Raw genomic sequence first — 24,987 nt, 5'->3', positions numbered from 1 at the left:
ACGGAGAGCGTGATCACACAGTCGTCCGGAACAGCTGATGCTCTCATACATGCTTCAATCTCGACCCTGATAGTCATTACATTTGGGGGGAAAACCAGGAGCAATTATTTTGAATCGCGGGTCAGTGTGCTGCTAACTGTCCCATACGGGGCTCAAACCAGTGATCCTCTGCTTCGCAACACACGTGACTGCCCTCCTTGACAACGTTCCAGTGGGTTGAGCCACGCAAATTCTGCTTTGCAATTTTAACACCAGTGTTACACTCCACTGCTTAGCAAATCTGTATGCAGACAAAACAGGCCTTTCGCAATATTTCAAATACAATCGCGGGAAAGCAAATGGCTCCTGCTGAAAGAGAAGACTAATCTGTGTGCTGTAGGCTACCAAAATATTTGATCAAATTCCAAATATTGTTTTACAAAGTATAACAAGAGAGAGATAGGCTTTTGGCATGAGCGCATCGGCCATCACCAGCGAGTGAGCTGCGCATCACTGGAAAGCTTTTTTAGGACTTTTTATTTATCTCAGTTTCTTAGTGTCAAAGTAGTCTGTCATTTCGATCATCTGTGGGATATTAAAAAAGAAACGCCAAAATCTCCAGTCGTGTAAAATGACATAGAATTGCATGAAATTACTAAAAATGTTCCCCATGTGTGCAACAAATGTGATGATATGCATGCAATGTTTTATTATAAAGGCGATTTTTATCATACATTCCGGTACCTCAGAGCTTCCCAGGTCACCCCCTCTCACGCTCACTTTTTGTTCCGGCACCTCCCGGTTGACAAATTAAGCACTGGCTGAGTGGTTAGTGTGCTACATCTTTTTTTTTTACGATAACATCAACAAGCACTATTGCACACCTGTTCAGACCGATTTACAACTGCAACAGTAAGTTAATATTATTTTGTTTGGTGGGGGTGGGGGTGCCAGGGGGTTCAACCAAGGTGCGCTTTGAAGAAATAGGTTTTCAGACATTTTTGGATGCTACTGTTCAAACCTGCAGCTTTCAAACATACAGCAACCCTGAGTCTGCCAAGTGAGTGTAACGTCTTGATCGTTAGGTGCTCCATTGCAGGGACATAAAGTCGGGTATATCTTCAACCTCTGCGAACAAGAACCAATTGTGTAACAGGAAGCACCTGGCTGGCTGGGTAAAGAAAACTCCCAGCTAGCACATAACGTTCTGAGAACCATATGTGTCTTAGAGCTTGGTGAGAGCGTGGTTGTCCTATGGTTATTTTGCATACAACCTTCCCACAACTTTCTGGGAATGGTGCAGGATAGTTACTTGGCTTTGGAACATTCTTGGCACATTTAAGGAACTTGACAAAAAAAACGGAATTATCTTGGTATTTCATTACTTTAATAGAATGTTCCCTACATTTACATTTACATTTTAGTCATTTAGAAGACGCTAAAAGTGAAAACATGGTGGCATTTAATTTCAGCATTTAAATAAGTTTTGGTCATGTTCTAGAAATGTTCTCCACTGGTTAGACATCGGCAATGTTCTCAAATTGTTCCAAGAACGTTAAGAAGCAACGTTCTTCTGTGGGAATTTCAGTACTTCAGCATAACATTTCCTACAGGTTTCCTTATGGTTCTATTTAAAGTCATGCTCCTAAATGTCAGTACTTCAGCATCAAATCAAATCAAAGTTTATTGGTCGCGTACACAGATTTGCATATGTTATTGCAGGTGCAGCGAAATGCTTGTTTCTAGCTCCAACAGTGCAGTAATACCTACCTAGAAATACAAAAGAATAACTAACACATAATCCAGAAAAATAAGTTCTATAGGATACTGAGTATACCAATTATTAGGAACACCTTCCTAATATTGAGTTGCACCCCCCCTTTCTTTGAGAACAGTCTCAAAGAAACTCCTGCTCTTTCCATGACATAGACTGACCAGGAGAATCCAGGTGAAACCTATGATCCCTTATTGATGTTAAATCCACTTCAATCAGTATAGATGAAGGGGAGGAGACAGGTTAAAGAATGATTTTTAAGCCTTGAGACATGGATTGTGCATGTGTGCCATTCAGAAGGTGAATTGCCAAGACAAAAGATTTAAGTGCCTTTGAACGGGATATGGTAGTAGGGTCAGGTGCACCCGTATGAGTGTGTCAAGAACTGCAACGCTGCTGAGTTTTTCACGCTCAACAGTTTCCAGTGTATATCAAGAATGGTCCACCACCCAAAGGACATCCAGTAACTTGACACAGCTGTGGGAAGCATTCGAGTCAACATGGGCCAGCATCCCTGTGGAACTCTTTCGACACCTTGTAGAGCATGCACCGACAAATTGAGGCTGTTCTGGGGGTAAAGGGGGGTGCAACTCAATATTAGGAAGGTGTTCCTAATGTTTTGTACACTCAGTTTATATATAAAGTGGGTGAAACAGTATGTAGACATTATTAAAGTGACCAGTGTTCAATGACTATGTATATAGGGCAGCAGTCTCTAAGGTGCAGGGTAGAGTACCGGGTGGCAGCCGGCTAGAACAGTGACTAAGGTTCAGGGCAGGGTACTTCTTTACAAACATGTGGGAAGAAGAGAGCTGCACTCTCTTTTATTCATTTACAAAGCAGTCTTGCAGAAACTTCCACTCTACATTACTTAATTGATTAATATTAGACGTACAAATTACCAAACCCCTTCTCAGGGATGGATAACTCTGGAGATCCCTTTGGTCTCCACAGAATTGGGAAAATCTGCTTTTAGTTTATTTGCCCCTTATGTGTGGAACAATATGCAGAATTCCTTGCAATGAGATATTCTGGTGCCTTTCAGGCATTCTATGACTGGAGACTTTTACGTTGCCGAATGCAATTGCTTTTCTTAAATATATTTAATTTTGTGTATTACAGTGTGGAAAAAAAGTATTTAGTCAGCCACCAATTGTGCAAGTTCTCCCACTTAAAAAGATGAGAGAGGCCTGTAATTTTCATCATAGGTACACGTCAACTATGACAGACAAAATGAGAATTTTTTTTCCAGAAAATCACATTGTAGGATTTTTAATGAATTTATTTGCAAATTATGGTGGAAAATAAGTATTTGGTCAATAACAAAAGTTTCTCAATACTTTGTTATATACCATTTGTTGGCAATGACACAGGTCAAACGTTTTCTGTAAGTCTTCACAAGGTTTTCACACACTGTTGTTGGTATTTCGGCCCATTCCTCCATGCAGATCTCCTCTAGAGCAGTGATGTTATGGGGCTGTCGCTGGGCAACACGGACTTTCAACTCCCTCCAAAGATTTTCTATGGGGTTGAGATCTGGAGACTGGCTAGGCCACTCCAGGACCTTGAAATGCTTCTTACGAAGCCACTCCTTCGTTGCCCGGGCGGTGTGTTTGGGATCATTGTCATGCTGAAAGACCCAGCCACGTTTCATCTTCAATGCCCTTGCTGATGGAAGGAGGTTTTCACTCAAAATCTCACGATACATGGCCCCATTCATTCTTTCCTTTACACGGATCAGTCGTCCTGGTCCCTTTGCAGAAAAACAGCCCCAAAGCATGATGTTTCCACCCCCATGCTTCACAATAGGTATGGTGTTCTTTGGATGCAACTCAGCATTCTTTGTCCTCCAAACACGACGAGTTGAGTTTTTACCAAAAAGTTCTATTTTGGTTTCATCTGACCATATGACATTCTCCCAATCCTCTTCTGGATCATCCAAATGCACTCTAGCAAACTTCAGACGGGCCTGGACATGTACTGGCTTAAGCAGGGGGACACGTCTGGCACTGTAGGATTTGAGTCCCTGGCTTCCATTTCCTAATAATTGCTCCCACAGTTGATTTCTTCAAACCAAGCTGCTTACCTATTGCAGATTCAGTCTTCCCAGCCTGGTGCAGGTCTACAATTTTGTTTCTGGTGTCCTTTGACAGCTCTTTGGTCTTGGCCATAGTGGAGTTTGGAGTGTGACTGTTTGAGGTTGTGGACAGTTGTCTTTTATACTGATAACAAGTTCAAACAGGTGCCATTAATACAGGTAACGAGTGGAGGACAGAGGAGCCTCTTAAAGAAGAAGTTACAGGTCTGTGAGAGCCAGAAATCTTGCTTGTTTGTAGGTGACCAAATACTTATTTTCCACCATAATTTGCAAATAAATTCATAAAAAATCCTACAATGTGATTTTCTGGATTTTTTTTTCTCAATTTGTCTGTCATAGTTGACGTGTACCTATGATGAAAATTACAGGCCTCTCATCTTTTTAAGTGGGAGAACTTGCACAATTGGTGGCTGACTAAATACTTTTTTCCCCCACTGTATATAGGATAGTTAAATTAGATAGGCACTGTGACACAATATGTTTTTTAATCGAATTTTTAAAGCTAAACTTTAAAGGAACCGCTGGTGGTAGAGCATTCCACGATGACATGGCTCTATACATACCCGAGCGACGCATTAAATCTGTTTTTGTTTTGGTTACGGTGAATAAATCCATAGTGGCATGTCTGGTGGGGTAGGTATGCATGTCTGCTTGAAGTGTATGCAAATAGGTTATACAAGTGGTTAGACATTTTCAACACACAAATATTTCTTAAAAATACTAAAAGAGAAGTGGTCAATTTCTCCTCAACCATGAAAGACTATCATGCATGTTGTTGATGTTATTTCAGTGTGTGCAGTTAAGGGCAAGGCGTGCTGCTTTGTTTTGAGCCAGCTGCTGCTTTGCTAGTATTTTTTTACTGTACTTGACTATATTACCGGACGCTAATCAAGATGGGACAAGTTCAGCGCCTTAACTACTAGTATAGGTGATCTTTGTGTCAAAAACACAGGACATCTTTTTATAACAGACATATCTCTCCCCATCTTCACAACAACTTTGTCAAAATGACTTGACCATGATAACTATCAATGTTACTCTTAGGAGTTCAGCTTCTTCAACTTGTTCAATGGCCACACCCTTTATGCACAACTGGTCAATGTCAGAAGAAGAGTGGTGTGGCAGTCAGTGATGATAATGAGACATCGTTTACAACACCGGGATAGGGTAGCCAGGCCCATCCCACATTTTGTTCCACAGAATCGCAATATGCTGGAGGACCACATGCCTGTCACAATCAACATGGATTAGTCTATTTTAAACTTTTAAAATAGCTAAGACAGAGGTTTCATAAGATTTCTCTTTTTGCCATTTGTGCTGTTTTTATTCTTCTTTAATATTTCAGAGGCAGAGAGGGAGTTAATGGAGGGAGTAGAAAAGCCGTAGCTTTCTTTTTGCATTCACTCTCTTTAATGATCACATCACAAAGATGGGGCTGTACTGGGCCTCTGATCTGTCTCTTCTTCTAGACCCTGAGGGACTGGTGCCTCCCTCCCCTTAAAGACCCAAACACCTCCCCCTCCCATCATCAGCCACCCACCTGCTTCTTTTTTTCCCAAAGGGCTGTCTGCCTTTGCGGAAGCCATCTAGATCGACCACAATACAAAAGCTCACACTGTAGACACATTTTGAAGAAGCACATGTGAATATTCCTTTAATTATTTACGACAAGGTTTATTTGTTTCATGCTGGTGGGTTTCTGAGTGTCATGAACATCGGTTCTCCCTCCCTCTTCCTTTTTGGGCTTTTCTAGCATTCTCTCTTTCATTATCTTACGCCCCCCTCCCCCCTGCCCTACGCGTTTTTCTATCAATTTCTCTCAGTGTCCTCAGTTTCAGGTACTGTGGGTTCCTCTTGTATTCATACCTCATGTGGGAGGATGTCATCATGATTTCTGTAGCACTCCAAACGTTAGTCTTTGAAACCTGAGAATAACTTATTTTGTCTCATGGGCCTTTGGTTAAAGCATTATCTCGACTTGTGTGGACTCACTGGAATGTACAGTATGTTGGGGATGAAGAAAAATATAACGCAAAGTCACGATCAATACTCATCAAGACAGCAGCTGTTGCAGAAAGCTTTCCCTGGGGAGTCGACGGTAAAAGAGAGGCATTCTCTTTGTCTTTATTTTGATCAAGAAGGTGTGTCATGTCAATAGATTGGTTCCAGCCAAGGCACGATAGACAGTGACGTGAGCAATAGAAAATAAAATATGGGCTGCAAAGTCTTTACATCTATGAAGGAGGTTGACTGATTCTGTCCCTATGCAACATGCTGTGTTCTTTGTGGTGGCTGATCTGCTGAGAGTCTGTCCATTTCACACGAGCAATTGTGATATGTCCATCGAAAAGGACCAATGAGTACCAACAAAGTTTGCATTTGCACAGTTCTTCCACAAAATGTGTATTTGTAATTTTTTTTGTGTGGAAATTGTTAAAAGTAGTCCTTGTGCATAGAGTTGTATGGTTTGTTAAACTCAGAAATCAATGGTTGTTGTTTGGCAAAGTTTAGATCCGTCTCTCTGGAATTGCCTGGTATATTTTTACCCTTATACCCCACCCCCTGCACCTCATATCTGGCCATCTGATCCCCTTGCCTGACTCCACTGCCTCAAGATGTGAAGAAAAAAAAAACACTAAACAGGTAATAGATAGGACTGTGATGGTTTGGGTTGGTTTTCAATTTCAGTTTGGTTAGTTGTCAAACTGCCTGAAAACACACTTGCAGATACCTCAGCCAAACGTACAGTTGAAGTCAGAAGTTTACATACACCTTAGCCAAATACATTTAAACTCAGTTTTTCACAATTCCTGACATTTAATTCTAGTGAAAATTCCCTGTCTTAAGTCAGTTTGGATCACCACTTTATTTTAAGAAAGTGAAATGTCAGAATAATAGTAGAGAGTGATTTATTTCAGCTTTTATTTCTTTCATCACATTCCCAGTGGGTCAGAAGTTTACATACATTCAATTAGTATTTGGTAGCATTGCCTTTAAATTGTTTAACTTGGGTCAAACGTTTCGGGTAGCCTTCCACAAGCTTCCCACAATAAATTGGGTGAATTTTGGCCCATTCCTCCTGATAGAGCTGATGTAGCTGAGTGAGGTTTGTAGGCCTCCTTGCTCGCACATGCTTTTTCAGTTCTGCCCACAAATGTTCTATAGGATTGAGTCAGGGCTTTGTGATGGCCACTCCAACACCTTGACTTTGTTGTGCTTAAGCCATTTTGCCACAACTTTGGAAGTATGCTTGGGGTCATTGTCCATTTGGAAGACCCATTTGCGACCAAGCTTTAACTTCCTGACTGATGTCTTGAGATGTTGCTTCAATATATCCACATAATTTTCCTTCCTCATGATGCCATCTATTTTGTGAAGTGCACCAGTCCCTCCTGCAGCAAAGCACCCCCACAGCATGATGCTGCCACCCCATGCTTCACGGTTGGGATGGTGTTCTTTGTCTTGCAAGCAGCCCCCTTTTTCCTCCAAACATAACGATGGTCAATATGGCCAAACAGTTATATTTTCGTTTCATCAGACCAGAGGACATTGCTCCAAAAAGTATGATATTTGTCCCCATGTGTAGTTGCAAACCGTAGTCTGGCTTTTTTATGGCGGTTTTGGAGCAGTAGCTTCTTCCTTGCTGAGCGGCCTTTCAGCTTATGTTGATATAGGACTCGTTTTACTGTGGATATTGATACTTTTGTACCTGTTTCCTCCAGCATCTTCACAAGGTCCTTTGCTGTTGTTCTGGGATTGATTTGCACTTTTCGCACCAAAGTACGTTCATCTCTAGGAGACAGAATGCGTCTCCTTCCTGAGCGGTATGATGGCTGCGTGGTCCCATAGTGTTTATACTTGCGTACTATTGTTTGTACAGATGAACGTGGTACCTTCAGGTGTTTGGAAATTGCTCCCAAGGATGAACCAGACTTGTGGAGGTCTACACATTTTTTTCTGAGGTCTTGGCTGATTTCTTTTGATTTTCCCATGATGTCAAGTAAAGAGGCACTGAGTTTGAAGGTAAGCCTTGAAATACATCCACAGGTACACCTCCAATTGACTCAAATGATGTCAATTAGCCTATCAGAAGCTTCTAAAGCCATGACATAATTTTCTGGAATTTTCCAAGCTGTTTAAAGGCACAGTCAACTTAGTGTATGTAAACTTCTGACCCACTGGAATTGTGATACAGTGAATTATATGTGAAATAATCTGTCTGTAAACAATTGTTGAAAAAATTACTTGTGCCATGCACAAAGTAGATGTCCTAACCGACTTGCCAAAACTATAGTTTGTTAACAAGACATTTGTGGAGTGGTTGAAAAACGAGTTTTAAGGACTCCAACCTAAGTGTATGGAAACGTCCAACTTCAACTGTATATGCCTTGGCAGCAGCTAATAGGGATATATAATAAATACAAGTACAAAAATATGCGCTTGCTAGCATAATATATTAAATCAAATCAAATCAAATCAAATTGTATTGGTCACATGCGCCGAATACAACAGGTGCAGACATTACAGTGAAATGCTTACTTACAGCCCTTAACCAACAGTGCATTTATTTTAAACAAAAAAGTAAAAATAAAACAACAACAAAAAAAAGTGTTGAGAAAAAAAAGAGCAGAAGTAAAATAAAGTGACAGTAGGGAGGCTATATATACAGGGGGGTACCGTTGCAGAGTCAATGTGCGGGGGCACCGGCTAGTTGAGGTAGTTGAGGTAATATGTACATGTGGGTAGAGTTAAAGTGACTGTGCATAAATACTTAACAGAGTAGCAGCAGCGTAAAAAGGATGGGGTGGGGGGGCAGTGCAAATAGTCCGGGTAGCCATGATTAGCTGTTCAGGAGTCTTATGGCTTGGGGGTAGAAGCTGTTGAGAAGTCTTTTGGACCTAGACTTGGCACTCCGGTACCGCTTGCCGTGCGGTAGCAGAGAGAACAGTCTATGACTAGGGTGGCTGGAGTCTTTGACAATTTTGAGGGCCTTCCTCTGACACCGCCTGGTATAGAGGTCCTGGATGGCAGGAAGCTTTGCCCCAGTGATGTACTGGGCCGTACGCACTAGCCTCTGTAGTGCCTTGCACTGGAGGCCAAGCAGTTGCCATACCAGGCGGTGATGCAACCAGTCAGGATGCTCTCGATGGTGCAGCTGTAGAATTTTTTGAGGATCTGAGGACCCATGCCAAATCTTTTTAGTCTCCTGAGGGGGAATAGGCTTTGTCGTGCCCTCTTCACGACTGTCTTGGTGTGTTTGGACCATGATAGTTCGTTGGTGATGTGGACACCAAGGAACTTGAAGCTCTCAACCTGTTCCACTACAGCCCCGTCGATGAGAATGGGGGCGTGCTCAGTCCTCTTTTTTTTCCTGTAGTCCACAATCATCTCCTTTGTCTTCAATGTTTGTCTAAAAATGGAAATAAGAGTGTTCTGTTTGAGCATCTGTAATTGCATAAGAGTGGTCTTCGGCAGTTGAACAAGTTGATTTATTCCACAATATGAATTAGATTGGCTTTGCACTATACACACAACTGTATACAAACTGTTAAATCCCGGTGGATTGATGAGGAATTGAAAAATTGTATGGTTGAGAGGGATGAGTCTAATGGAATGGCAAATAAGTCTGTCTGCACAACCAATTGGCAAACATACTACAAATTGAGAAATCATGTGACTAAACTGAAGAAAAAAAGAAGAAACTACACTATTAAACAAAGATAAATAACAGAATGATAGTAAAAAGCTTTGGAGTACCTTCAATGAAATTTTGGCCAAAAAGGCAAACTCAGCTCCATCATTCATTGAATCAGATGGCTCATTCATCACAAAACCCACTGATATTGCCAACTACTTTAATTATTTTTTAATTGGCAACATTAGCAAACTTAGGCATGACAACAACAAACGCTGACACTACCTATCCAAGTATATCTGACCAAATTATGAAAGACAATTATTGTAATTTTGAATTCCATAAAGTGATTGTGGAAGAGGTGAATAAATGATTGTTCTCTATTAATGACAAGCCACGAGGACTGACAACTTGGATGGAAAATTACTGAGGATAATAGCGGACGATATTGCCACTCCTATTTGCCATATCTTCAATTTAAGCCTACTAGAAAGTGTGTGCCCTCAGGCCTGGAGGGAAGCAAAAGTCATTCCGCTACCTAAGAATAGTAAAGTCCCCTTTACTGGCTCTAATAGCCGACCAATCAGCCTGTTATCAACCCTTAGTAAACTTTAGGAAAAAATGGTGTTAGACCAGATACAATGCTATTTTAGAGTAAACAAATTGACAGCAGACGTTCAGCACGCTTATAGGGAAGGATATTCAGCAAGCACAGCACTTAAACAAATGACTGATGATTGGCTGAGAGAAATTGATGATAAGAAGATTGTGGGGACTGTTTTGTGCAGCTTTTGACATTATCGATATAATAATATAATATAATATGCCATTTAGCAGACGCTTTTATCCAAAGCGACTTACAGTCGTGCGTGCATACATTTTTGTGTATGGGTGGTCCCGGGGATCGAACCCACTACCTTGGCGTTACAAGCGCCGTGCTCTACCAGCTGAGCTACAGAGGACCACAATCATAGTCTGCTGCTGGAAAACTGCTGTGTTATGGCTTTACACCCCCTGCTATATTGTGGATAAAGAGTTACCTGTCTAACAGAACACAGAGGGTTGTTCTTTAATGGAAGCCTTTCCAACATAATCCAGGTAGAATCAGGAATTCCCCTGGGCAGCTGTCTAGGCCCCTTACTTTTTTAAATCTTTACTAACGACATGCCACTGGCTTTGAGTGAAGCCAGTGTGTCTATGTATGCGGATGACTCAACAATATACACGTCAGCTACTACAGCAACTGAAATGACTGCAACACTTAACAAAGAGCTGCAGTTAGTTTCAGAATGGGTGGCAAGGAATAAGTTAGTCCGAAATATTTAAAAACTGAAAGCGTTGTATTTGGGACAAACCATTGACTAAACTCTAAACCTCAACTAAATCTTGTAATGAATAATGAGGAAATTGAGCAAGTTGAGGTGGCTAAACTGCTTGGAGTAACTGTCATGGTCAAAACATATTGATACAACAGTAGCTAAGATGGGGAGAAGTCTGTCCATAGTAAAGCGTTGCTCTGCCTTCTTAACAGCACTATCAACAAGGCAAGTCGTATTGGCCCTAGTTTTGTCGCACCTGGACTACTGTTATTGTGTGGTCAGGTGCCACAAAGAGGGACTTAGGAAGATTGCAATTGGTTCAGAACAGGGCAGCATGTCTGGCCCTTGGATATACACAGCAAACTAACATCAATAATATGCATTTCAATGTCTCCTGGCTCAAAGTGGAGGAGAGATTGACTTCATCACTACTTGTATTTGTGAGAGGTATTGACATGTTGAATGCACCGAGCTGTCTGTTTGAACTACTGGCACACAGCTCGGACACCCATGCTTACCCCACAAGACATGCCACCAGAGGTTTCTTCACTGTCCGCAAGTCCAGAACAGACTATCGGAGGCTACATAGAGCCATGATTAAATGGAACTCTATTCCACATCAAGTAACTCATGCAAGCAGTAAAATTAGATTTGAAAAACAGATACAAAAACACCTTGTATCAAACACATACATTGCCTTGGCAGCAGCTAATGGGGATCCATAATAAATACAAATACATTGGTTGTCACGCCCTGGCTCTGGGGACTATGTTATGTTGAGCCAGGGTGTGTAAGTCTATGTTTAATTTTCTATGTTGGGCTGAGTGACTCCCAATCAGAGGCAACGAGTGTCAGCTGGGTGTCTCTGATTGGGAGCCATATTTAACTGTTTGTCTTGCACTTTGTGTTTTGTGGTTTCTTGTTCCTTTTGGTTTGGTATCGAAGGACTTCACGTTTCGTTCTTTGTTTGGATCGTGTGATCTAGTAATAAATATAAATATGTTCACCAGCAACGCTGCGCCTTGGTCTCCCTCATTAGACGATCGTGACAGAAGAAACCACCTTAACCAGACCAAGCAGCGTGTTCAGGAGCCATCGCTGGCAGATCTCCGTGGCAACCTCGACTGGATCAAGCAGCGGGACGAGGAGAGAGGATGGACGTGGGAGGAGATGATTGCGAGTCTGGCAAGAGGGAGGAGAGACCCCCAGGAAATTTTTAGGGGGGGGCTCACGACGTCGGGCCAGCAGGTGTACGGGTTAGAGCGGTGCAAAGCGTTGGCAGAGAAGGCTGCCAGGTTAGCGGGGCCACTGGGCACAGAGGAGAGGGAAAGTGTGGGGGCACGGCGAGAGGTACTGGGGTGTGTTACCAGTCCGGTCCGGCCCGTTCCTGATCCCTGCGTGGGGCCAGTGGTGTGTGTCCCCAGTACGGTCCGGCCTGTTCCTGCCATTCCCACCAAGTCAGTGGTGCGCGTCGTCAGCCCAGCCCGGCCTGTTCCTGCCATTCCCACCAAGTCAGTGGTGCGCGTCGTCAGCCCAGCCCGGCCTGTTCCTGCCATTCCCACCAAGTCAGTGGTGCGCGTCGACAGCCCAGCCCGGCCTGTTCCTGCCATTCCCACCAAGTCAGTGGTGCGTGTCGACAGCCCAGCCCGGCCTGTTCCTGCTCCACGCACAAAGCCTACGGTGTGCGTCGACAGCCCAGCCCGGCCCGTTCCTGCTCTCCGCACCAAGTCTGTGGTGCGCGTCGCCAGCCCAGTCCGGCCCATCCAAGCTTCCCGCACCAAGCCAGTGGTGTGCGTCGTCAGTCCGGCACGGCCCGTTCCTGCTCTCCGCACCAAGTCTGTGGTGCGCGTCGCCAGCCCAGTCCGGCCCATCCAAGCTTCCCGCACCAAGCCAGTGGTGTGCGTCGTCAGCCCTGTCCGGCCCGTTCCTGCTCTCCGCACCAAGTCTGTGGTGCGCGTCGCCAGCCCGGTCCGGCCCGTCCAAGCTCCCCGCACCGGGTCAGTGGTGTGCGTCGTCAGCCCGGTCCGGCTCATTCCTGCTCCCCGCACCAAGTCAGGGGTGCGCTTCGTCAGCCCGGTCCGGCCCGTTCCTCCTCCACGCATCAAGCCAGGGGTGTGCGTCGTCAGTCAAGCACAACCCGTGCCTGGGTCATGTCCGGAGCCGGATCCGCCGCCGAGGCGGAGTGCCCACCCGGTCCCTCCCCTGTTGTGGTTGTTTGGCGCGGCCGGAGTCCGCGCCTTTGGGGGGGGGTACTGTCACGCCCTGGCTCTGGGGACTATGTTATGTTGAGCCAGGGTGTGTAAGTCTATGTTTAATTTTCTATGTTGGGCTGAGTGACTCCCAATCAGAGGCAACGAGTGTCAGCTGGGTGTCTCTGATTGGGAGCCATATTTAACTGTTTGTCTTGCACTTTGTGTTTTGTGGTTTCTTGTTCCTTTTGGTTTGGTATCGAAGGACTTCACGTTTCGTTCTTTGTTTGGATCGTGTGATCTAGTAATAAATATAAATATGTTCACCCGCAACGCTGCGCCTTGGTCTCCCTCATTAGACGATCGTGACATTGGTGAGTAAAAACGAATGCTTCCTACCCTTTAATTGTTTAAGGTTACACTTCCTACCGTTCCTAAAGGCTAAAGGCCCTTTCAAAACAAGATAGGTGTTCTAAGATCTAGCTCTCTTCTTTCCGTTTGCTCATAAGATGCCTTATTTTATCTGGAGTCTAGAGGAAGCTAAGTTCTCAATAAGTTTGCTCTTAACTAGGCAGATTTATTTCCACTTTGCTGCCAACCTTTTTTTACTAAATGCCCACGTACAGTAACACAAGTCTCTGGCAGCAAAGTGCCTCGGCCATGACTTGTCTCGACTCTTGTGTGCTCACGGGGACATCAGCACTCAGCTTGTCAGTCTCTCACTTTAAGAAACATAGCCTCCCATCCTGAGTGGATATGCTCCTCCATCCTTTCTCCTGCAGCTCTATTATTGATCCCCGGCCAGGGGAAGAGAAGCAGCATCACATACACCAGTGAGGGAGAATCACCAGAACAGTTCTGCTGGAAGTAAAGTATATTTTTTACTCTCATACTGTAATTACAGTACAGTGAATAGGTGCGCCATATTTCCCCCTTGCTGTTGTAAGCTTATTATCATCTCTCTGAGTGGAATCTCTGGGCTACTAGCATTCCGGAGCGCCAAGTCTAAGTCCAAAAGGCTTCATAACAGCTTCTACCCCCAAGCCATAAAACTCCTGAACAGCTAATCATGGCTACCTGGACTTTTGCATTGCCCCCCCACCCCACCCCAACCCCCTCTTTTATGCTGCTGCTACTCTGTTTATTATTTATGCATAGTCACTTTAACTCTACCCACATGTACATATTACCTCTATTACCTCGACTAGCCGGTGCCCCCGCACATAGACTCTGTACCGGTACCCCCTGTATATAACCTCCCTACTGTTATTTTATTTTACTGCTGCTCTTTAAGTATTTGCTATTTTTATTTTTTTCTTAAACTGCATTGTTGGTTAAGGGCTTGTAAGTAAGCATTTCACTGTAATGTCTACACCTGTTGTATTCGGCGCATGTGGCACATAACATTTGATTTGATTTGTGTCTTTCTGGCTAATATGATTAGCATATTTGTTAAATAGCTATTCAAATTGTCTGCCTACAGTTCCTTCAGAAAGTATTAAATTCACACCCCTTGACTTTTTACACATTTTGTTGTGTCACAAAGTGGGATTAAAATGGATTTGTCATTTTGTGTCAAAGATCTACACAAAATATTCCGTCAAAGTGTAAGAAAAATTTAATCATTTTTACAAAAAAAAAAAAAAAAAACACATATATATGTATAATATAATATGTATTCAATCCCTTGAATCAAACATGTTAGAATCACCTTTGTCTGCGATTACAGCTATGAGTATTTTTGGGTAAGTCTCAAAGAGCTTTCCACACCTGGATTGTGCAACATTTGCCCATTATTTTATACCAAATTCTTCAAGCTTTGTCAAATTGGTTGTTGATCATTGCTAAACAACCATTTTCAGGTCTTGCCATAGATTTTCAAGCAGATGTAAGTCAAACGGTAACTCGGCCACTCAGAAACATTTACTGTATTCTTGGTAAACAACTCCAGTGTAGATTTGGCCTTGTGTTTTCGGTTATTGTCCTGTGTCTGGTGGAATACAGACTGAACCAGGTTTTCCTCTAGTATTTTGCTTGTGCTTAGCTCCATTCTGTTTATTTTTTTATCCTGAAAAACTCCCCAGTCCTTAACGATTACAAGCATATGCATAACGTGATGCAGCCACCACTATGCTTGAAAATATGGAGAGTGGTACTCAGTAATGTGTTGTATTGGATTTGCCCTAAACATATTCAGGACAAAAAGTGAATTGCTTTGCCACATTGTTTTGCAGTATTACTTTAGTGCTTTGTTGCAAACAGGATGCATGTTTTGGAATAATTGTATTCTGTACAAGCTTCCTTCTTTTCACTCTGTCAATAAGGTTAATATTGTGGAGTAACTACAATGTTGTTGATCCATCCTCAGTTTTCTTCCTCTCCAGCAACTGAGTTAGGAAGGATGTCTGTATCTTTGTAGTGACTGTGTGTATTGATACACCATCCAATGTGTCATTAATAACTTTTCCATGCTCAAAGGGATATTCAATGTCCGTAGAAATAAATGTTTATCTACCGATAGGTGCCCTTCTTTGCGAGGCATTGTAAAACCTCCCTGGTCTTTGTGGTTGAGTCTGTGTTTGAAATTCACTGCTCGACTGAGGGACCTTACAGATAATTGTATGTGTGGGGTATAGAGATGAAGTAGTCATCTGAAGTAGGCTGTAACACAACAAAATATGGAAATAGTCGAGGGGTGTGAATACTTTCTGAAGGCACTGTTAAATGTTAAATGTGTCGTCCATTCTTGTTGTAGTTTTGTGGAGGGCTGTGAACCTGATTTTATACATACTTAGGAATTAACAATATGGTCAAAAATACAGCTCAATCTAAATCAAGGTCATGGTGGCCAATTGTTGTCAAATAGAAGTCCAGATATGTCTGAGAACAATTAGCTCACTTGTATTTTATGAATGTTTAGGCTTGACTTCTTTAATGTTATAGTTTTCTCTCTCTCTCTGATGGAATGATACCCAACTAAGATCACCTTGGCTTTTAAAATGTATCTTTAAAGTCTAAAGCAGCGGTTCCCAACCTTTTCTTTTCCCGGGGCCGGGAAAGAATTGCGAAATCTTTTAAAATAACAAATCTTAAAGGGAGTCAAACTTACCAGTGAATTTAACAGATGAAAGGACTCTATTATTACAGATTGATGTTTGTTAAATAATTTGCATTGTGATAAGTAATGTATAAAATTTGTCATAATATCATTACTAATCCCAACTATTATAGTTTTTCACACAAAAAATCCCCAAATAATTTGTGGACCACCTGCAGTAGTGGTCCGCGGACCACAGGTTGGGAACTGCTGGTTTAAAGGAAAGTAAACTTGCAACACGTGGGCTATACAACATTTTTGTTGTATACAAACGTATGTGGACACCCCTTCAAATTAGTGGATTCGGCTATTTCAGCCACACCTGTTGCTGTCAGGTGTATAAAATCGAGCATACAGCCATGCAATCTCCATAGACAAACATTGGCAGTAGAATGGCCTTACTGAAGAGCTCAGTGACTTTCAACGTGGCACCGTCATAGGATGCCACCTTTCCAACAAGTCAGTTTGTAAAATTCTGCCCTGCTAGAGCTGCCCCGTTCAACTGTAAGTGCTGTTATTGTGAAGTGGAAATGTCTAGGTGACACAAGCTCACAAAACCAGACTGCCTGGTGCTGAAGCACGTAGCGCATAAAAATGGTCTATCCTCTGTTGCAACACTCACTACCGAGTTCCAAACTGCCTCTGGAAGCAACGTCAGCACAAAAACTGTTAGTCAGGAGTTTCATGAAATGGGTTTCCATGGCCTAAGATCACGATGTGCAAAGCGTCGGCTGGAGTGGTGTAAAGCTCGCCGCCATTGGACTATGGAGCAGTGGAAACGCGTTCTCTGGAGTGATGAATCACACTGGCAGTCCGACGGATGAATCTGGGTTTGGCGGATGCCAGGAGAACGCTACCTCCCCGAATGCATAGTACCAACTGTAACGTTTGGTGGAGGAAGAATAATGGTCTGGGGCGGTTTTTCCTGGTTCGGGCTAGGCCCCTTAGTTCCAGTGAAGGGCAATCTTAATTCTACAGCATACAATGCATTCTAGACGATTATGTGCTTCCAACTTTGTGGCAACAGTTTGGGGAAGGTCCTTTCCTGTTTCAGCATGACAATGTCCCCGTGCACAAAGCGAGGTCCATACGAAATGGTTTGTCGAGATCGGAGTGGAAGAACTTGACTGGCCTGGACAGAGCCCTGACTTCAACCCCATCGAACACCTTTTGATTTGGAACTTAGACTGCGAGCCAGGCCTAATCGCCCAACATCAGTGCCCAACCTCACTAATGCTCTTGTGGCTGAATGGAAGCAAGTCCCCACAGCAATATTCCAGCATCTGGTGGAAAGCCTTCCCAGAAGATCGGAGGCTGTTATAGCAGCAAAGAGGGACCAACTCCATATTAATGCCCATGGTTTTGGAATAAGATGTTTGACGAGCAGGTGTCCACATACTTTTGGTCATGTAGTGTAGTAGTGTATCATTTATAATCCCAATGCTATAAGTATACAGTACTTCATCTAAAGAGGACTTCTCTTTTGCTCTTCCACAATTTAGTGCATGTGAAATGATTTATTCTGTGAGCTGCAGTAACTTAAGACATTTTATTGCCAGTTTGACAACCATGCCTTTAGCAGCTTCCTAAAGTAATTGCCTCACAATCGGCTGGATTTAAAGTGCTGTGTTTTTGCCAGGAAGCAGAATGTTGCTGTGGGGGAAAATAACTTGCTATCTGTATTGACCTCTCTCACAGCAGACTATGAAATTGCCTTATACAGTATAAACCACCACCCCTACTCTGTCTGTGTCTGTGTGTGTCTGTGTGTGTGTGTCTGTGTGTCTGTGTCTGTCTGTGTGCGTGTCAAGTCAGGATGGAAAACATTAACATGCTGTTGACAATTACATATCATGTTGAGGTGACCATGAACATTGATGCATATAGTTTGACTATGTATATGCCAAATGCTGGGGATCATGTGAAAATCCTACAGTAGTTTTGTCCATCTGAGAAGGCCATTGTGGTGTAAGTTCCTCTCCTAGCAGGGTGTTTTTTCCTGCTATACAGCATTCTGTTGACATTGTGCCCATAACACATCCTGGTATTTACATGGTATACTTTTCCTGGAATGTCTGACCGCTTTTGCTGATTGTCATTGTAATGTTAAAATGTGGCCATTAAAGGTTGACTTCTGTGGACCTTTTGACTTTGGTTAAGGATTTAGAATCCAGATTATTAGTTCATGGTCACGTGACAACATCCACAACGCTTCGGTTAAAACAGGACTTGACAGCAGCTGACAGGGTGAATTTCTTTATCAGTGACTAAATTAGTCACATTGTTCTCATTTCCCGAATTATTGTGATATTTAGCCAAAATGTTGAATGTTTTGCTGACATGCAGAATAAGAAAACAGCGGTTAACGTGTGCATGAGTAATACATGTCAGGACAGGATAATAAGAGAGAGAGAGACTTGGTTCCATCTGAGAGAATGCTTCAATAATATGGAGGTTTCATTTGAAAATACAGAGGTACCCAGCAGTTGAGAACCTTGGCTGCCCTAGGCTGGTATGGCTGATGGAGATGGGAAAGTTATAAGGATGCCACAGTACTGAGGGCTTTGTATGCTGGGCTTGTAGTCAATCCTGGCTTCAATAGGGAGCCAGTGGAATTACAGTATTTTACTGATCCAGGACTTTGTGTGACTGCGTCTATCTGTAAGGTTTCAACAACACCAGACTTTCGAGTTACAAATACGCTACTTGAAATAGCCTGCTAGGAATAACCCTTTGAAGTCTTAAAAACTGGCTTGACAAGTTAATCATTTTATTTTTTAAGTAACTGTCACAAATATAGGAAGTAGCCAGATGGATTCAACTTTAGGAGAATGTAGACAGCTCCACAGAGGATCATTTCTCAGTTTTAAAGAAAGCCAGTGCACACTCATGAAATAATGGTGTGGAAGTGATGTCAAATCACTCCTTTTAAGGATATCCCTTACATCAGGATATCCTCAGAATGGTGAATATTACTCCCTTCTGTAGACTGGGCTTTCAGATATTCTGACTTGTAATCCTGAGAGGACTGATGTCATTTCCTGTGTTGTGTCCAAGCTGATTCTCAATTACTTCATTTCAAAGTAGTTTATATTTAAGCATATTAGCAATGCTTTGTGCACAAGAGAACACAATATTTTACAGCAGCAAGGATTGTTGTTACGATCCATGTCATTTGAATGCTGACAAGAATAGTGGGCAGAATTTAGTGATGACGTTCACCTATCCTAAAAGTCTCTTGAAATGTACTTTACCTGTTGCTTCTGGGGAGGAAGTGTGGGACCAGAAGTGGAAGTGAGCGAGCCCAGCCAGAAGCCAGCAGCCAGGGCCCAGGATGCATAGAGGCAGACGCTCCTCTTACTCACTCCCTCCCTCGCACTCTGACTAAGGCACCATGGTCGCAGTGCACTGAGACCAGGGCACCCGTATCCACAAAGCATCTCAGAGTAGACAATTTCTCATAAGTGCTGTGCATGGAGACATTTTACTCCTACTCTTATGGGTAAAAATGTAAGCTATGCATGAAACCTCTTTAGTCATAAGCATCACAACTAGTCGACAGATATTTAGGACACCTCATGAGCTGTTCTAACCAGTTACGCATTACCAGCAGGTGTCTTGATCATAGGAAAAGACAGCGAGTCAGTGATTCCTGCACCATAAGCAGGCAACTGCCTATTGTGCACCCACCTATCCACATTGACGGGATAGGAGGGTGCAGTGGAGAAGGTGGAAAGCTTCAAGTTCCTTGGCGTACACATCACTGACAAACTAAAATGGTCGTCCACCCACGCAGACAGTGTGGTGAAAAAGGCGCAACAGAGCCTCTTCAACCTCAGGAGTCTGAAGAAATTTGGCTTGGCACCTAAAACCCTCACAAACTTTTACAGATGCACAATTGAGAGCATCCTGTCGGGCTGTATCACCGCCTGGTACGGCAACTGCACCGCCCGCAACCACAGGGCTCTCCAGAGGGTGGTGCGGTCTGCCTAACGCATTACCAGGGGCAAACTACCCGCCCTCCAAGACACCTACAGCACCCGATGTCAAAGGAAGGCCAAAAAGATAATCAAGGACATCAACCACCCGAGTCACTGCCTGTTCACCCCGCTATCATCCAGAAGGTGAGGTCAGTACAGGTGCATCAAAGCTGGGACCGAGAGAATGAAAAACAGCTTCTATCGCAAGGCCATCAGACTGTTAAATAGCCATCACTAGCACATTAGAGGCTGCTGCTGCCAATTGAAATCACTGGCCACTTTAAGAAATGGAACACTACTCACTTTAATAATGTTTACATATCTTGCATTACTCATATACTCATGTATATACTGTATTCTATAATATTCTACTGTATCTTAGTCCATGCCGCTCTGTCATTGCTCGTCCATTCCATTCCTTACTAGATTTGTGTGTATTGGGTGTATGTTGTGAAATTGTTAGATATTAATTGTTAGATATTACTGCACTGTCGGCGCTAGAAGCACAAGCATTTCGCTACAGCCGCAAAAACATCTGCTAAACACGTGTATGTGACAAATACAATTTGATTTTATTTGGAGTTGAAAGAATCTTTTGATATTTCTATATGATCAACCCATAAATAATCTAGACCTACATGACCTATGTACCTCTTGCGCTTAATTCCTAATTCATTTATATATATATAAATACTTATAAATACTTATAACCACTAGGCTAATAAATAACCACATATTTTTCTTTCGATTATTTAATGAACCTACAGTACATCATGTTATCTTAAGCAGAATATCACGTTGTTAATAAATATGCCTAAATTGGTCATACCTATAAGTGGGCAATTAAAAGCATTTAATTGTGTTCTGTAAAAATGATATACAGTGGGAAAAAAAAGTATTTAGTCAGCCACCAATTGTGCAAGTTCTCCCACTTAAAAAGATGAGAGAGGCCTGTAATTTTCATCATAGGTACACGTCAACTATGACAGACAAAATGAGGAAAAAAAATCCAGAAAATCACATTGTAGGATTTTTTATGTATTTATTTGCAAATTATGGTGGAAAATAAGTATTTGGTCACCTACAAACAAGCAAGATTTCTGGCTCTCACAGATCTGTAACTTCTTCTTTAAGAGGCTCCTCTGTCCTCCACTCGTTTCCTGTATTAATGGCACCTGTTTGAACTTGTTATCAGTATAAAAGACACCTATCCACAACCTCAAACAGTCACACTCCAAACTCCACTATGGCCAAGACCAAAGAGCTGTCAAAGGACACCAGAAACAAAATTGTAGACCTGCACCAGGCTGGGAAGACTGAATCTGCAATAGGTAAGCAGCTTGGTTTGAAGAAATCAACTGTGGGAGCAATTATTAGGAAATGGAAGACATACAAGACCACTGATAATCTCCCTCGATCTGGGGCTCCACGCAAGATCTCACCCCGTGGGGTCAAAATGATCACAAGAATGGTGAGCAAAAATCCCAGAACCACACGGGGGGACCTAGTGAATGACCTGCAGAGAGCTGGGACCAAAGTAACAAAGCCTACCATCAGTAACACACTACGCCGCCAGGGACTCAAATCCTGCAGTGAAAGACGTGTCCCCCTGCTTAAGCCAGTACATGTCCAGGCCCGTCTGAAGTTTGCTAGAGTGCATTTGGATGATCCAGAAGAGGATTGGGAGAATGTCATATGGTCAGATGAAACCAAAATATAACTTTTTGGTAAAAACTCAACTCGTCGTGTTTGGAGGACAAAGAATGCTGAGTTGCATCCAAAGAACACCATACCTACTGTGAAGCATGGGGGTGGAAACATCATGCTTTGGGGCTGTTTTTCTGCAAAGGGACCAGGACGACTGATCCGTGTAAAGGAAAGAATGAATGGGGCCATGTATCGTGAGATTTTGAGTGAAAACCTCCTTCCATCAGCAAGGGCATTGAAGATGGAACGTGGCTGGGTCTTTCAGCATGACAATGATCCCAAACACACCGCCCGGGCAGCGAAGGAGTGGCTTCGTAAGAAGCATTTCAAGGTCCTGGAGTGGCCTAGCCAGTCTCCAGATCTCAACCCCATAGAAAATCTTTGGAGGGAGTTGAAAGTCCGTGTTGCCCAGCGACAGCCCCAAAACATCACTGCTCTAGAGGAGATCTGCATGGAGGAATGGGCCAAAATACCAGCAACAGTGTGTGGAAACCTTGTGAAGACTTACAGAAAACGTTTGACCTGTGTCATTGCCAACAAAGGGTACAGTGGGGAAAAAAAGTATTTAGTCAGCCACCAATTGTGCAAGTTCTCCCACTTAAAAAGATGAGAGAGGCCTGTAATTTTCATCATAGGTACACGTCAACTATGACAGACAAAATGAGAAAGAAAATTCCAGAAAATCACATTGTAGGATTTTTAATGAATTTATTTGCAAATTATGGTGGAAAATAAGTATTTGGTCAATAACAAAAGTTTCTCAATACTTTGTTATATACCCTTTGTTGGCAATGACACAGGTCAAACGTTTTCTGTAAGTCTTCACAAGGTTTTCACACACTGTTGCTGGTATTTTGGCCCATTCCTCCATGCAGATCTCCTCTAGAGCAGTGATGTTTTGGGGCTGTCGCTGGGCAACACAGACTTTCAATTCCCTCCAAAGATTTTCTATGGGGTTGAGATCTGGAGACTGGCTAGGCCACTCCAGGACCTTGAAATGCTTCTTACGAAGCCACTCCTTCGTTGCCCGAGCGGTGTGTTTGGGATCATTGTCATGCTGAAAGACCCAGCCACGTTTCATCTTCAATGCCCTTGCTGATGGAAGGAGGTTTTCACTCAAAATCTCACGATACATGGCCCCATTCATTCTTTCCTTTACACGGATCAGTCGTCCTGGTCCCTTTGCAGAAAAACAGCCCCAAAGCATGATGTTTCCACCCCCATGCTTCACAGTAGGTATGGTGTTCTTTGGATGCAACTCAGCATTCTTTGTCCTCCAAACACGACGAGTTGAGTTTTTACCAAAAAGTTCTATTTTGGTTTCATCTGACCATATGACATTCTCCCAATCCTCTTCTGGATCATCCAAATGCACTCTAGCAAACTTCAGACGGGCCTGGACATGTACTGGCTTAAGCAGAGGGACACGTCTGGCATTGCATGATTTAAGTCCCTGGCGGCGTAGTGTGTTACTGATGGTAGGCTTTGTTACTTTGGTCCCAGCTCTCTGCAGGTCATTCACTAGGTCCCCCCGTGTGGTTCTGGGATTTTTGCTCACCGTTCTTGTGATCATTTTGACCCCACGGGGTGAGATCTTGCGTGGAGCCCCAGATCGAGGGAGATTATCAGTGGTCTTGTATGTCTTCCATTTCCTAATAATTGCTCCCACAGTTGATTTCTTCAAACCAAGCTGCTTACCTATTGCAGATTCAGTCTTCTCAGCCTGGTGCAGGTCTACAATTTTGTTTCTGGTGTCCTTTGACAGCTCTTTGGTCTTGGCCATAGTGGAGTTTGGAGTGTGACTGTTTGAGGTTGTGGACAGGTGTCTTTTATACTGATAACAAGTTAAAACAGGTGCCATTAATACAGGTAGCGAGTGGAGGACAGAGGAGCCTCTTAAAGAAGAAGTTACAGGTCTGTGAGAGCCAGAAATTGTGCTTGTTTGTAGGTGACCAAATACTTATTTTCCACCATAATTTGCAAATAAATTCATTAAAAATCCTACAATGTGATTTTCTGGATTTTTTTTCTCATTTTGTCCGTCATAGTTGACGTGTACCTATGATGAAAATTACAGGCCTCTCTCATCATTTTAAGTGGGAGAACTTGCACAATTGGTGGCTGACTAAATACTTTTTTTCCCCACTGTACCTTTCAAACGTTTTATGCAACATTATCGGCAAGTAACTACTGTGCCAATTCAAAGCGATTTAGAGTTGTTTAACGGGAGTGATGAGTGTGTGGATATACCGGTAATATTATAAAAATTCAGCTTTTAAACCATTATACTGTACGATTCAGTGCAAAATGCCGATCACATTATTCAAAATATCAGAATTGGTAACAAAAAAGGTTATGCATGCCAACGTATTAGGCAAGAATTGAGAGTAGGCAAAGTGATTGGCAAAAATTCTATCCAACGTTTTACCATTGCAACATTTGATTCACCCTCGTTGTCTGAAGTGTGCTACAAATATCACAGCTGGCGATGCCTCATTGCGATTGGTTATTCCCCATCATTTGCAACATGTCAATGAGTATCATCACTATCTTTCCTTTGCGGGAGCTCAAACTTTTGTGATTACCAGCTAAGATAAACTTTTATGAGTTGATTTTACTCCTGGTTCAAAGTTTGTCTGAGCAGTGTCTTAACATCATCCTAAAACCTACTTTGAGCTGGGATTTTTGTTGTTGTCTTAAAACTGGTTTTAACAGGATTCCTAGGACCTTTTCTGAGATGCTTTGTGGAAACGGGCCCAGGCCTAAGGAATGAGTGTCCCTACTCCCTCCAGCCATGTAGGGAACAACAGCACTTTCCCAAACATTCCCACTTACTCACTCTCACCAAAGCCATCTGATGACTGCAGCAGGCAACCCCAGCCTCATTCCCTCCCTCACTCCCTCCCTCACTCCTTCCCTCACTCCCTCCCTCACTCCCTCCTCCACTGCTTTCCACCTCCTCTCACCTTTGCACATCATTACAAGTTGTCACCTATCCATCCATACCTCTAGACCTTGGCTTTCATGAATGAACTTGGTCAAACAACTCATAGTTTTCATATATCATTGATATTCTAACCAAAAATACTATTAATGTATTTCCCATACATTCTATCAACATGATTAGCACATCTTTCATGGTCCCAATACGTTACTTTGTGCTACACTGTTGTATTGTGCTACACTGGTTGACATGGTATTCGACACCA

General features: G+C 42.9%; 1 protein-coding gene across 1 annotated transcript in view; it reads left to right on the top strand.

The window, feature by feature from the left end:
* Positions 1–24,987, top strand: part of cblb (Cbl proto-oncogene B, E3 ubiquitin protein ligase) — a 201,857-nt gene that overhangs the window by 8,091 nt on the left and 168,779 nt on the right. The window lies entirely within an intron of this gene.

The sequence above is a fragment of the Coregonus lavaretus genome (genome assembly GCF_964263955.1).
Source record: "Coregonus lavaretus genome assembly, chromosome: 15".
Taxonomy (NCBI): domain Eukaryota; kingdom Metazoa; phylum Chordata; class Actinopteri; order Salmoniformes; family Salmonidae; genus Coregonus; species Coregonus lavaretus.
This window is presented reverse-complemented; position numbering and strand designations above follow the sequence as displayed.